A 13,052-nucleotide genomic window follows, 5' to 3' on the forward strand; every position below is an offset into this window, starting at 1 on the left:
CTGAATGGGTTAAAGTTTATGTTGGGGTGCTATAGTGTTCTAGATCACTGCGGGTTCCTTATTAAAACTGAATGGGATTTTTTGGACATTTTTAGTACAATTAGTATTTTTTTATTTTTGATTTGAGCTGAGCTTGATGTTTTGTTCTGAGTTAAGAGAAAAATTTCTGAAATCTCAAAAATTCTCAGAGGATGGGAAAATTGGTTGCTCCTGTTCTGTTCTTCTGTCAAGGCATTGAGTTTGACTAGTAAATATGTAACTATGACATTTATTATGTGGCAGATCCACAGCTGGTAAAAATGGTCATAGTTCCACTAAAGTCAATAGAGCTATAAGAGTTTACACGAGCTGAGCATCTGGCCCCAGTATAGCTGCACTGTATGAGTACTCACACAGCATTGCTTAAATTCCTAAAATCCCATCCCAGAGTGCACTGGGCTCTGGGCTCTGAAGGGGAGGGCAGGGGTCATCTTTGTTTGTTCGAAAGAAACCTCCAGGAATCTGAATGTGATGTCTTCAGGAGCCACTCCATGGGGTTTTGGATTGTGAATTCTTTGGTGCAGGGGCTGTGTCTGACTAAATATTAATACAGTGCCTAATTCAATGGGTCTCTGAACTTAATTATGGCCTTTGGAATCTATTGAAATAATAATGCTGATGACGTGTGTAACCTGTCCTCCAAAGCATGACTCAGGTCTCGTCCTTGGGGCTTGCTGGTTGGAGTGGCTTCTCCTCTCTCCTTGCATGCATTGAGTCCTGGGTTCTTTTTTGTGACACCTGGTGCCTCCACCCATGGTAATGCCTCACTGTGCATGAGACAAAAGAAGTACTATCCTGTGGGAAAAGGAATAATGCTACCACTGTTGACAAAGAGTATAAAATCCAATGCACAAGAAACAATGAAGTTAATCACCCCAAAGGCACACACCAAAAGGGGGACTTAATTGGGAACAGGAGAACAGAACCTGGAAAGGAAAGGGTTAGGGTTAACCAATAAGTACCTAAACATCAACAAATTTCTGACCTCCCAGTACTCACTAGTCTTTCCAACCCCCATCTCCCTCCCTGGCATTTTCTCAGACAGATAGTACACTGCGAATGAGTCCAGAGATGAGTCTACAGCACACTGAACATTGGACATGTTAAACAAAAATGGTCCCCTTATTATATCTTTGGCCCTGGGTGGAGCAGAGTCCTTTCCTGGCTTCCTGGTCTGGAGCCCCCAGGACCTAGCTCTCAGTAGCTGGTGCTGGCTTGGATCTCTGCCACTATAGATGTTGGTCTTCACAGAGGTTGAACAGCCTCACCACGCTCTAGAACCCACAGCTCTTCAGTGACTTCCTTTGTAACGGGGATGTAAGACTCCCTAAACTGTTTTGTTTCTCTCTCAGCTCCCAGCAAAAAAGCTTAAAACTTTAACTAAACCTTGTCTCTTTGCCAGGCTGTCCTCTTCCACTGAGGGGTCCGGGAAATGTTTCAAAGAGCTTGTAACGGGGTTAGGACTCACCAGGCTAGTTGCTCCAGGTATTAGCTCTTGTCAGCTGTGGAGCACCCTCTGCATGTGGTGTCTTGCCCGTTGTCTGCTCTGCTGCTTTGGGAACCACCTTGCTCCCTGCTTGGCAGTGTCTGCTTCAGGACACTGCCCTCCAGCAGCACCCACTACTCCGTTCTCACCCCCTTCCAGGGGGAGGAGGGGAGGGTAACGACAGCCTTCAGCTTGCACCTGCCTCAGTGGCCAACCACAACCCCAAAATCTAGCCTCTCACCTCAGGGTCAAGTTGCAGTCAGTCTCAGCCACACTCCTCTGTGGCCAGGTGCAGTGGAAGGGGGGTGGGGAGGACCCAGGCCCACCCACTACTCTGGGTCCTGACCCAGGGACCCTTTAGTAGCAGCCTCTCTTCACTCCTTCTCTCCCCTCTTGTCTGACGATCTTCCCTGGGCCACTTCCCCTTTGGCCTCTTGCACCTTCTTGGCCCTCCTAGTCAGGGGCTGCAGCCTGGCAGGTAATGGGACAGAGTTCTCCTCTGATCCCCCGAGCCTGCCCAGCACTGCTCTGTTCAAGGTACTACCTCCTTACCTCAGGGAGAGACTGCCCTCTCATTTTCTAGGAAGCCTTTATATAGGGCCCAGCCCGGCCCTGATTGGCTGCCTTTCTTTGCCCTGATTGGCTCTCCAAAGGCCTTTGCTGATTGGCTGCTGGTCTGTGCAGTCTCTCTGGCCTGTTCCAGCCCTTTTTCTCAGCGGCCCCACTACAGAGTTCTAGTACCTATTATTGTTGTACTCCATAGTGTTGGCCTCCTAGAGGCTGAGTCCAGAGTTTCAGGAGCTGGTAAACTCCAATTGGGGGTTACTCTTGATTCAGTTCCTACTTTTCTTTGGAAGAATAACTGCTTGTTTTCTATCAACTGTGAAGGTTACTATACTTATTATGAAGGATAAAACTACAGACTAGAAAAAATATGTTAGAGGAAAAAAGAGATTTATTGCAAAGTGTGTTTTGTCAATACGGCAAACAGCAAGAGTAAGGACTACTCACATGAGTAAAGGTTATTAGGATTGAGTCCTCACATTGTGCTTCTGAGTCTTACCTGGAAAGGATTTGTAAATTCATTTGCATTTGTAAATTCAAACAAGAAAAAGAAGTCACAGCTCACTAAAACTTCACAGGCAGAAACCTACTGTGTGCTAGGAATAATAATGGAGCGTATCATTTTTCAAAGAACAAAACAAGAAAACTAGTAACTAAACTGATGTTAGGAAACTTCATAAAAGTTGCCATTCGGCAAATAGCTTTAACGATTTAAGGACTGTTGTTTTTTTCTCTTAATTAAAATGTGTTTTGTAGGTTAATGTGTACATACAATAGGACAGAAAAGAGAGAATTTCCAGATTTGAGTAGTTAAGGAAGAGTAATAATATGATGTGTGATTTTAATCTAAAATATATTTTCTCTGTCCTGGAGCCTAATTCATTACCTTCTTCAGCCTGTGTTAGTGGACTTTCCCTCTTTATCTGTATCAAAGAACTACAGATTCTACACAATGGGACGAGATCTTTAGAACCATATTCTGCTAACGTTTCACACATAGCACTCCAGCTGAAGAATGGAACTAAACTGAAGACTGTGAGTATTGTAACCTCCAGAATTGACTACTGAAATTTTTCTTTGTCTAGGGATGAAACCCAATGCCTTGAAAGCCACAAACTGATGCAGAATACAGCAGTCTGCCTGCTCAGTAACATACATTGCCAGAAATACACCTCCCTGCTGCTTTGCTTTCTGAATTGGCTCCCTATGGAACACAGAATCCAATGCAAGGTCTCTGTTCTGAATTGTAAAGTGCTGCATGGGATTGGCCTTAACTATGTGAAGTCTGGTTTTTGCTCCACACCTATAGCCTCATTCAAGTCTTACTCCACTGGAACAATGAAACTGTTCATCTATGGAGGGGTGGGGGTGGGGAGTTGTGACCACGGGAAACAGAACAGACACAGAATGTTAGCATGAGAAGAAGAACAGAGCCACCAGGGTAATGAAGGGAATTGGAGGAGTGAGAAGGACAGGTCCATCAGAAATATGGAGCGGTTGAGGAATGGGCAAGGGCCACCAGGGATGGTAAGTAATGGTAGTAAGAAAAGGGTGATTTGGATTAGGATGGGCATGTTGTTTAGAAAAGAAGCAGGGTATATGAAGGAGAGCATGATACTTGAGCTGAGGGCCTCACATTAGCAATTTTTACATCTGAATAGTGTTATGTCCTTGGTTTGGCCCTTTGACTATGGGACCTATCTAAAGCTCATTGAAGTCAGTGGAAAGATTTCTACTGACTTCAAAAGGGCTTTTGGAACAGACCTTTATTTTGGATTTCCTGTGACTTTTGGTGGGTTTTCTGAGGGAATTATGTGTCTGTTTTGGTTTTCACTAACTGAAGGTAGCTATAATATGACTGTCTAGCATAGCATTGAAAATATTTATAATATAAGGAAGCACAATACAGAAATGTAAATTCTGGTATACCCCATACCCAGGGAAAAACTTAGCAATGGCCCCAATAAATCAATAAATGGACATAACCCAAATATCTACAAGTTCATATAAGGTGTTTGTGAATGAAAGATCATATCCCCTTATAGATAATAAGAAAGAGTTGAACAGTAGGACATCTGAACACAACAGTAAATCAAGAAACAGGAAAGTTTTACCATAGAAAAAATATCACTACAAAGTGGAATTTATATTGCAGTTTATTTCACAAGCAGAAATCCTAGCTACCCAGCTGAGGAAAAGATTGAAAATAAAATGAAATGTAATACAGATTTTTCCCCCTGAAAAGTATTGAAGACAAGAAAATGGAAACAATATATGTCGCTCTCTCTCTTACTGATGTTTTTGTGTGTACAGATAAAGAGAGAGACACAGTACAAAACAACAAGGTAGTGTATAATGATGCAAAGGTTTTACTGGCATAAATTTGGGGAGGCAGGGCTGGCTAAAGGAGATGCACTATAAGCTCACACCTAAGGCCCCTAGCTTCTGTAGCTGTGTGATTACGTCAGAAATTTAGCTTATAATTTAGAAAAAAAATGTGTCTAGCCCTAATATTTGGGAAGAAAAACTTGAAAATGTGACCCAATGCAGAAATGTCTACCTTATTCTGCAGGCAGTCTGACAATAGGACTGAGTTGGGGAACTATACCATGTGTCTCAATAGGTAACTCCAAACTCAGTGCTCTGGAGTTCCCACCAACACCACCAACACAGCCGACTTTGTGTGTGGCAGGAGGAGAAAAGTGCAGTAGGCCAGGTCTACCTACACATGGAGACACACCCATGGCTGCTGGGGTAAATACTGGGGGTTACTTGCTGGCAGTCTTGCTTCTTTGAAGTGAATAGAGATGACTTGTTGCTGCCCTGCTACATCTGAGGGGAGGGAGATTTCTCTTCAACTCCTGGGAAGGAAGAAGAATCCCCTTACTCCTTCAGCATGCATGGGGAGGCCCACACAACATATTCTGTTCTGTCCTATTATTTTCTGTTCTGCTTAGGTTCTTATACTGCACTCATCACTAATAATGACTAATAATGTAGCTAAGTACCTAACGGGATTGATAAAATCAACAGGAGATAGGTGCTTTTGAAAAACCTGCTATGTGCCTATCTGCCTCTTTAGGCTTCTAAATATTAGAGCTGGGTGGGAAACAGTTTTCCTATCCAGTGAGAATTTTTGAGATTTTATTTGTTCCTGTCACAAATTGGGGCAAAAGTCAAAATTTTGGAAAAAAATTCAAAATCATAATATGAAAAAAAAAAGTTTGTATTTGTTATTCTAAGCCAGGGATCGGCAACCTCTGGCATGTGGCTCGCCAGGGTAAGCACCCTGGTGGGCCGGGCCACTTTGTTTACCCGCTGTGTCAGCAGGTTCGGCTGATCACGGCTCCCACTGACCGCGGTTCACCGTCCCAGGCCAATGGGGGTGGCAGGAAGCCGCGGCCAGCACATCCCTCATCTGCGCCACTTCCCGCCGCCCCCATTGGCCTGGGGCGGCCAGTGGGAGCTGCGTTCCACCGAACCTACTGACATGGCAGGTGAACAAACTGGCCTGGCCCGCCAGGGTGCTTACCCTGCTGAGCCGCGTGCCAGAGGTTGCTGATCCCTGTTCTAAGCTTTTCATGTTGATAATTTCAAAACATTTCAATTTTGACTTTTAAAAAATTAGCCTTTTTTGTTGAGTATATGGAAGCTAAAATTTTAAAACAAAAAGTTGTTTCAAATTGGAAAATAAAACTTTTCATTTCAGAAGTGTGGAAGTAGAAGATTTTGACAACTTTAAAACTTTTTCCCCCAAAAAAATTTGAATCGGGAGATTCATTGAAACCAACCCTTTCCTGTAAACAATTTAGGTTTTGATTAATTGGCATTTTCTGATGAAAATCTGCTTATCTATTGATTTCCTGAGTAGCTCCATTAAATACCTTTAAAAAACAGACCCTAAGTCCTTTCCAGTAGTTCATTTAGTGGTGTAACTAACCTCTGTCATGTGTGGTTTGTTCTTTCTCTCATTCTCTATCCCGGGGGAACATGGGAGTGGAAGTGTAGTGCAATTCAACTTTGATAATTATTCATGTGTGGTGAATCTGTAGGTAGGCTATGTAGGTCATCCCTAAGAAATACTAATACAGTTTTAGGCATTAATTGAACAAAGATCTTAAGTGCGTGCTTAAATCCATCACTATTGGGAAAAGTATTTAAACATGCTCTTATATTTAAGTCCATTTTAAGTCTCATTGTCAATAGGACTTAAGACCGTGCTTAAGGGTTTTGCTGAATTAGGATGTCAAAGCCTTTATACAACTCCAAACCATCATATGCTTGTTTGTTATGCAATTTTTACTGATAAATTATTTTATAATATTTTTCACCAGTTACAAAATTCTTCTTACCACTTTTTTATACAATTTCTGCTGCAAAGTAAAGGTGCCTTGGTAAAATGCACCAACTATACATGCCTTGGGGAGAGAAAAATGACAAAAAATAGACTGGTCAGCGTGCCTTTGATATTTGGGAAGAGACTGGAATAAATTATTAAACCATCAATTTGTAAGCACCTGGAAAATACCCTGGATTTGTCAAGAACAAATCATGCCAAACCAAACTAATTTTTTTCTTTGACAGGGTTACTGGCCTTGTAGATTTGGGGAAAGCTGTAGATGTTACATATCTTCATTTTAATAAGGCCTTTGACACAGTGCCACATGACATTCTCATAAGCAAATTAGGGAAATGTGTTCTAGATGAAATTACTACAAGTTGTTTACACAAGTGGTTGAAAGATCATAGTCAAAGAGTAGTTATCAATGGTTTATTGTCAAACTCAGAGAGATGTATGTAGTGGTATTCTTCAGGGGTCTGTCTTATTCCAGTACTATTCAATATTTTCATGAATGACTTGGATAATGTAATGGATAGTATGCTTATACAATTTGTGGATGACATCAAGCTGGGAGGGGTTCCAAGCACTTTGGAGGACAGGAATAAAATTCAAAATAACATGACAAATTGGAGAATTGCTCTTAAATCAATAAGATGAAATTGAATAAAGACAAGTGCAAAGTACTACACTTAGTAAGAATAAATCAAACGTGCAACTACAAAAAGAGGACTAGCTGATAGCACTGCTGAAAAGGATCTGGGAGTTATCCTGTATCACAAATTGAATACTGAATATAAGTCAGTGACATGATTCAGTTCGCCAAAGGTTAATATCTTTCTTAGATATATTAACCGAAGTGTAATATGTAAGACACAGGAGGTAATTGTTCTGCTCTACTTGGCACTGGTGAGTTGTGTGTCCAATTTTGGGTACCACACTTTAAGAAAGATATGGAAAAATTGGAGAGAGTCTAGAGGAGAGCAACAAAAATTAATAATGGTTTGGAAAACCTGACCTATAAGAGAAGGTTAAAAACACTGGGCAAGTTTAGTCTTGAGAAAAGAAGTGGGGGACCTGGTAACAGTCTGTTAAGGGCTGTTATAAGGAAGAGGGTGATCAGTTGTTCTCCAGGTCCACTGAAGTTAGGACAAGAAGTAATTCATCAAGGGAGATTTAGGTTAGATCAGGGGTTAGACCAGCACATCCCTCGGCCTGCCCCACTTCCCGCAGTCCCCATTGGCCTGGGACGGCAAACATTGGCCATTGTTTTGCTGGTGCCTAGAGCCGCCCCTGGGGACCTGGTAACAGTCTGTTAAGGGCTGTTATAAGGAAGAGGGTGATCAGTTGTTCTCCAGGTCCACTGAAGTTAGGACAAGAAGTAATTCATCAAGGGAGATTTAGGTTAGATCAGGGTTAGATAATAGTTAAAATTTTCTAACTATCAGGATAGTCAAATAGTGGAATAAGTTTCCAAAGGAGATTTTGGAATCCCTGTCAATGGAGGTTTTAAGAACAGGTTAGACAAACACCTATCAGAGATGGTCTAGATGTATTTGGTCCTTCCCCAGCAGTGGGGGCTAGAGTAGATGACCTTTCAAGATGCCTTCAAACCCTGCATTTCTATGGTTCTATGATTTGAGGTTTCTGCATTTATCTACAAGAGACTGTCTGTGTCTGTATATAATAATGTTGTGATTTGTGGCTTGATATATGGAAAATACTCTTTAGTCATTTATGGCTCCTTCTGAGCCCTGTACAGTGAGAATCATGGTAACCTGGCTTTACAGATGGAGGATTATAAAAGTAATTCCAATAAAATGCTAAAAACATTCTAAAACATGTCCAAAATAGTGGTTTTTTGTTTTTTGTTTGTTTATTTTGTTTTGTTTTGTTTTGGTAACATATATGACCAATACAGAATATGGGATGATGTGGGGAAAAGATTCTCTCAGCACAGACCTGTGGCCAGCCTACATAACTCACCATGGCTGCTATCATTCATAAAAAAGTCACAATTTATTCAATGCAGTACCACATGCATTTTCAGTAGTAGGAGACGGTGCTGGAATGCATTTGAAAGATAAGTTGAGAATCTCCCCTTTTCAAGATACCAAATTTCAAAGCTGTGACAATTTCATATGTAGAAAAAGGTGTCACTGGACTATATCTTGGCCATACTGACCATCAGGTCCACTTTGAGTAAGATTTTGTTGGGTGAGGCAGTATTGGAACATCTAATTCCCCTAATACTTAAACACATAAACACCAACCTGAACTCTAGCCTCAGTGAGATGAAGATATAGTTCCTGTAGACATACACATAGTGGGATAGTCTATAGGACAGGATTCTCCATTTCCTTGCACATTTTTCAAAAGTGTATACAGAGTGGGTGTGAAATGCTACCAAATCAGAATGATAAAGTTTAACGTCCGTCTTGCTCAAGGGTAATTGTTTTCACAAAGTGCATATTAATAGAGAATCAAACCCTAATAGGTCCTTTTGTACATGAAAGTTTAAGGTCAGAGTTCAGGTGGTGCACTTGAGTATGATTGTGAGGTACTGGATGTGTACTTTGTAGCTGGTTATTTGTTGAAGTTGAAAGGATTTTGCTGTTGAGCTGAGTGTCTTTATAAATAATAAAATCTGAATGATGCTGCATATAAGTTAAGATTGGTGTGAATGTTCATGTTGCCTTAAACTGATTTCCGTCATTTTAAATGTGTGCCAAGCAGAGGTGGACTATAACTAAACATTGAATAAAATTATATTATAAGCTGCATAAAAATACTTTGAAGTCGTCTTAGAGGAACAAGGTGTATGAGGTAATATCTTGTATTAGACTAACTTCTGTTGGGGAGAGAGACAAATTTTTGTGCTTACACAGAACTCTTCTTCAGGTTCCTCAGCTCAGTGTAAGCTCAAAAGCTTGCTTCTTTCACCCACAGAAGTTGGTTTAAGAAAATATATTACCTCACCCACCTTATTTCTCTAATATCCTGTGAACAATATGTCTACAGTGCTGAAAACAACAATTAAAGTGGTCTTTTAAGAGAGGTAATTATAGGTGGAATATAGTTTCTAAAGTGCTTTGCAATCCTTCTAGATAAAAAGCATTTATTTAAATGTAAATTACTGGTATTAGGATAGTGAGAGGAAGCATCTTATAGTTTCACTCTGGTGTTTTAAATGCTTTATGACATACATGCAGTGAGACTAACCTGATAGTCTTACTGAATGTAGGACAGATCTCTAAATATCTTAAACTAAAGAGTTTTGCTTATTGTAGCAACACAGACTATGTAAATATTATACATATATGTTCTTGTGTATATTGTATTTTGCTTCCAGTGAAATGAACACCCACTTACCTCAATTTATGTAGAAAAACAATCTTCTATAAAACAATATTTCAAAAGTTATAAGAAGGCTTTTACAACATAATGAAATTACAGTGAGTGTATAGTGTCACTAAACAGCTTGCTTACCATCTCCTCTGAGTCCCTCCCTGAGTTAAAAATACCTACCAATCCCTTGTGAGAGTCATAAGGGTTTATTAAACTTGCTACAAGTTATTTCTAGCTAAAATGTCAGTGGTTAGTATATAACTATGTTAGGATAACGTATAGCAAGCTTGCAGCACTTTATGGCTTCTGTGTAAGAGGGTGATACAGAATCCTATTATGTAAATTTTTTAAAACTATATTTCACAGGAAAGTTTTTCCTACTTTCATGACCAGAAGACTGAGCTAGAGAAAACAAGATGCCCCTTCCTGAATATCTTTGAACGTGACAATAATATAAACACAGATATAAATATATAAAAACATATTTTAATGTGATATTTTTAATTACCACAGAGAAAAAAAGTTGTAAACCCAAGAAATGGAATTGAGTGGCAAAGACAACAATTTAATGTGAAGGGCACAGAAAACTTTGCTACATGTCAGCTCCTTGGTTCTTTTATCATTTCATTTTTGTTGTTCTTCTGTGCTTGATTATTTAAGAGTTTTCTGCTTGCCATAACTCATCTCTAATCTTTAATTGATTCTTCCCGTTGTCTCTTACTGCTGTGGGCATTCTAATCAATTAAGAATCTTCACTGAACTGTGGCTTCCTGTTTTTCCCTCCTCCATCTTCCTTCCATAAGGTCTGTTGTGCATGATTGCATGCATGCTTGTGTTTATGTATGTATATGCTTGGTTTTTTTTTTTAACTTGAATCGGATTCTTTCATGTTCTTTATTTTAAGATTGCTTATGTCAGTCTGAATTTCTACAAGATCCTGTACTCTGTGGGGTTTGCTTTAACTCCCAGCTAATCAAAATGCTCCTTGCACAGAATCCAAAGGTATTAATAGTACTTCTGTAGTGTTTATCAGGCCATCTCATGATATTACTATATCAATATATCTAGAATGATTCAGTGTCATAACCAATGTTATCATAAAGCAGCAAGCATCTAAATAATCCATTAAAATCCCATAGTCCTTTCAGTTTATTTAGTTTCTTCCCAAGTATCTGAAATTCAACTGGATAGCTCAACTTCACAGGTTTTCATGCTTGTAGACTACTGTTTCTCTTTTTTTCATCCCATATATTTGAGAAAGTATCTCTTACTATCTCTGTGTACCCCAGAGCTGTAAAATTCCAATTGTTAGTACTTTTACTATTTGATTATTGTTGTTGTTGGCGTCCAGTGGTTTGAGTATCTGAAACTTAGCAGCCAGATTCCAAAACACCCATCACTTATAGTCTGCATATTTGAAAAATATTACACTTTTAAAATTATGAACCATGACATACTGTTTGTATTAAAATGGCCCCATGCCATTTTTATCAGGAAAGGGAAAGAGAGAGAGAGAGAGAGAGGCATAGACAGGGGATTAAGGAAAGAAGTTGTTCAGCTATAATTCAGTGCCACTACATATCTCTGTGAAAAGATTAGCAATAAAAATCTCATTGGTTTCGTTCATCTGTTATTATTATTTTATTGCTGCTCTGTACTTTCCAGTTATACATATTGCAGATTAAGAACCAGTTTGTCTATGGTCCAATGCAGGAGGACGACTTCCTCTGAGTGCCCTGAGGGGCACACACTACCCAAAGGAAGTGAGAAAGAGGCAATATGCCCAGGCACATAAGAGGGAATGTGTTGTGCTGCAATGTGTTGTGTTGAACAATGCAGTCTGCACATTGCCCCATACCACGGGAAGCTCCGGGAAAGACTTTTTTAGGCAATCCTCCTAAAGGTCCTACTGTGGCAGTGCTTGCATTTTCAAATGTAATAATGAAGCAAGGTGGGTGAGGTAATATCTCTCAGTGGACCAAGTCCTATTGGTGAGAGAGACAAACTTTTGAGCTTGCACGGAGCTCTTCTTCATCTCTGAGTGTTAGTTTCCCAGATCGGAAGAAGAGCTCTGTGTAACCTCAAAAGCTTGTCCCTCTCACCAATAGGACTTGGTCCAATAAAAGCTATTACCTCACCCACCTTCTCTCTCTAATGTCCAGGGACTGACATGGCTACAACCACACTGAATACAATGAATTTAATAATGGTAAGATTAATAACGTGATATCAGATAATCAGCTCTGTTGGAATTACGGAATCAGAGACTATTAGTCAAAGATGAATACCGTGCAATCCAGAAAGTAAAGCACACTTTATCAAACCCTTTGTAACAGGTGAAGCAATAGCAGCTTGTGCACTTCCAACTTAACTCCCCAAAACACTTCCTTTTTCATAAGGTGTGGGAAAAAGAAATTCTTTTAGAAGAGAAACTACTTTCCCACAATTTATTCCACTATGTTTTCTGGTATCTCAATTTACCTAATACTAATGGAACATCTTTTATGGTATCTCAGTTTACATGGTTGATAAACTGAAGGAATTTCTAATCCAGTCATTATTACTAAGAACATTTGTGGCAATAAGCAATTCCTAATGAGTTACAAACATTTTTCAATGTGTCATTATTTCATAAATCACAGAAAACATCTGCAATAATAAATATCCCTTACCAATTACAGAACATCTTTGGATCATAATCTATTGCACCATCTTGTTCGTCGCAGCATACAACTGTGGTAACAGGCATCCTTTGTTAGTCATCAGGAGCATGTGGACACAATTCTCCACAGGTTAGCAGGGTTAGAATATAAGATTATACACATTCCATTATTTGGTCACCCACTATGATCCAACCTCAGTCCAAAGAATGTTTCAGTTTGATATGTACAGAGCACTAGATCTGTAGGTGCCAAACACTTTGGTTTATACACAAAAGGAGATTTTATTAATCTGTCTGTGATACACACACACACACACATTGGAGGGGATTTTACATTTACTAAAAGCTGTTTCACGTCTCATATGGTTTACTATTTTAATCATACAGGTCCTGATTCAGCAAGGGGCCTAACTGGAAGCATGTGAGCAGTGCCATTGACTTAACTGGGGCTATTCATGTGAGTAAATGTAGGCACGTGCTTAAGAACCTTAATGAATCTGGGCCAGAAGCTGTTCCAATGCTCCCCTCTTCATCATCCTTCCTTACTAATTATTAGACCAAGCTGGTGTACGTTGGCTCATTAGATTTAGCGATGTTTCTGGGTTTGGGTCTTA

The 13,052-nt window shown here is 39.8% G+C and overlaps 1 long non-coding RNA gene across 2 annotated transcripts in view; it reads left to right on the forward strand.

Moving 5' to 3' along the window:
• The first annotated feature begins 3,511 nt into the window (after nucleotides 1-3,511).
• LOC120395212 overlaps nucleotides 3,512-13,052 on the forward strand; it is a 100,739-nt gene continuing 91,198 nt past the window's right edge. For both annotated transcript variants that reach the window (XR_005592524.1, XR_005592525.1), the window contains exons 1-2: nucleotides 3,512-3,616; nucleotides 12,826-12,895. This is a non-coding gene — a long non-coding RNA (uncharacterized LOC120395212). The remainder of the gene's footprint in view (nucleotides 3,617-12,825; nucleotides 12,896-13,052) is intronic.

The sequence above is a fragment of the Mauremys reevesii genome, linkage group 1 (genome assembly GCF_016161935.1).
Source record: "Mauremys reevesii isolate NIE-2019 linkage group 1, ASM1616193v1, whole genome shotgun sequence".
NCBI lineage: Eukaryota > Metazoa > Chordata > Testudines > Geoemydidae > Mauremys > Mauremys reevesii.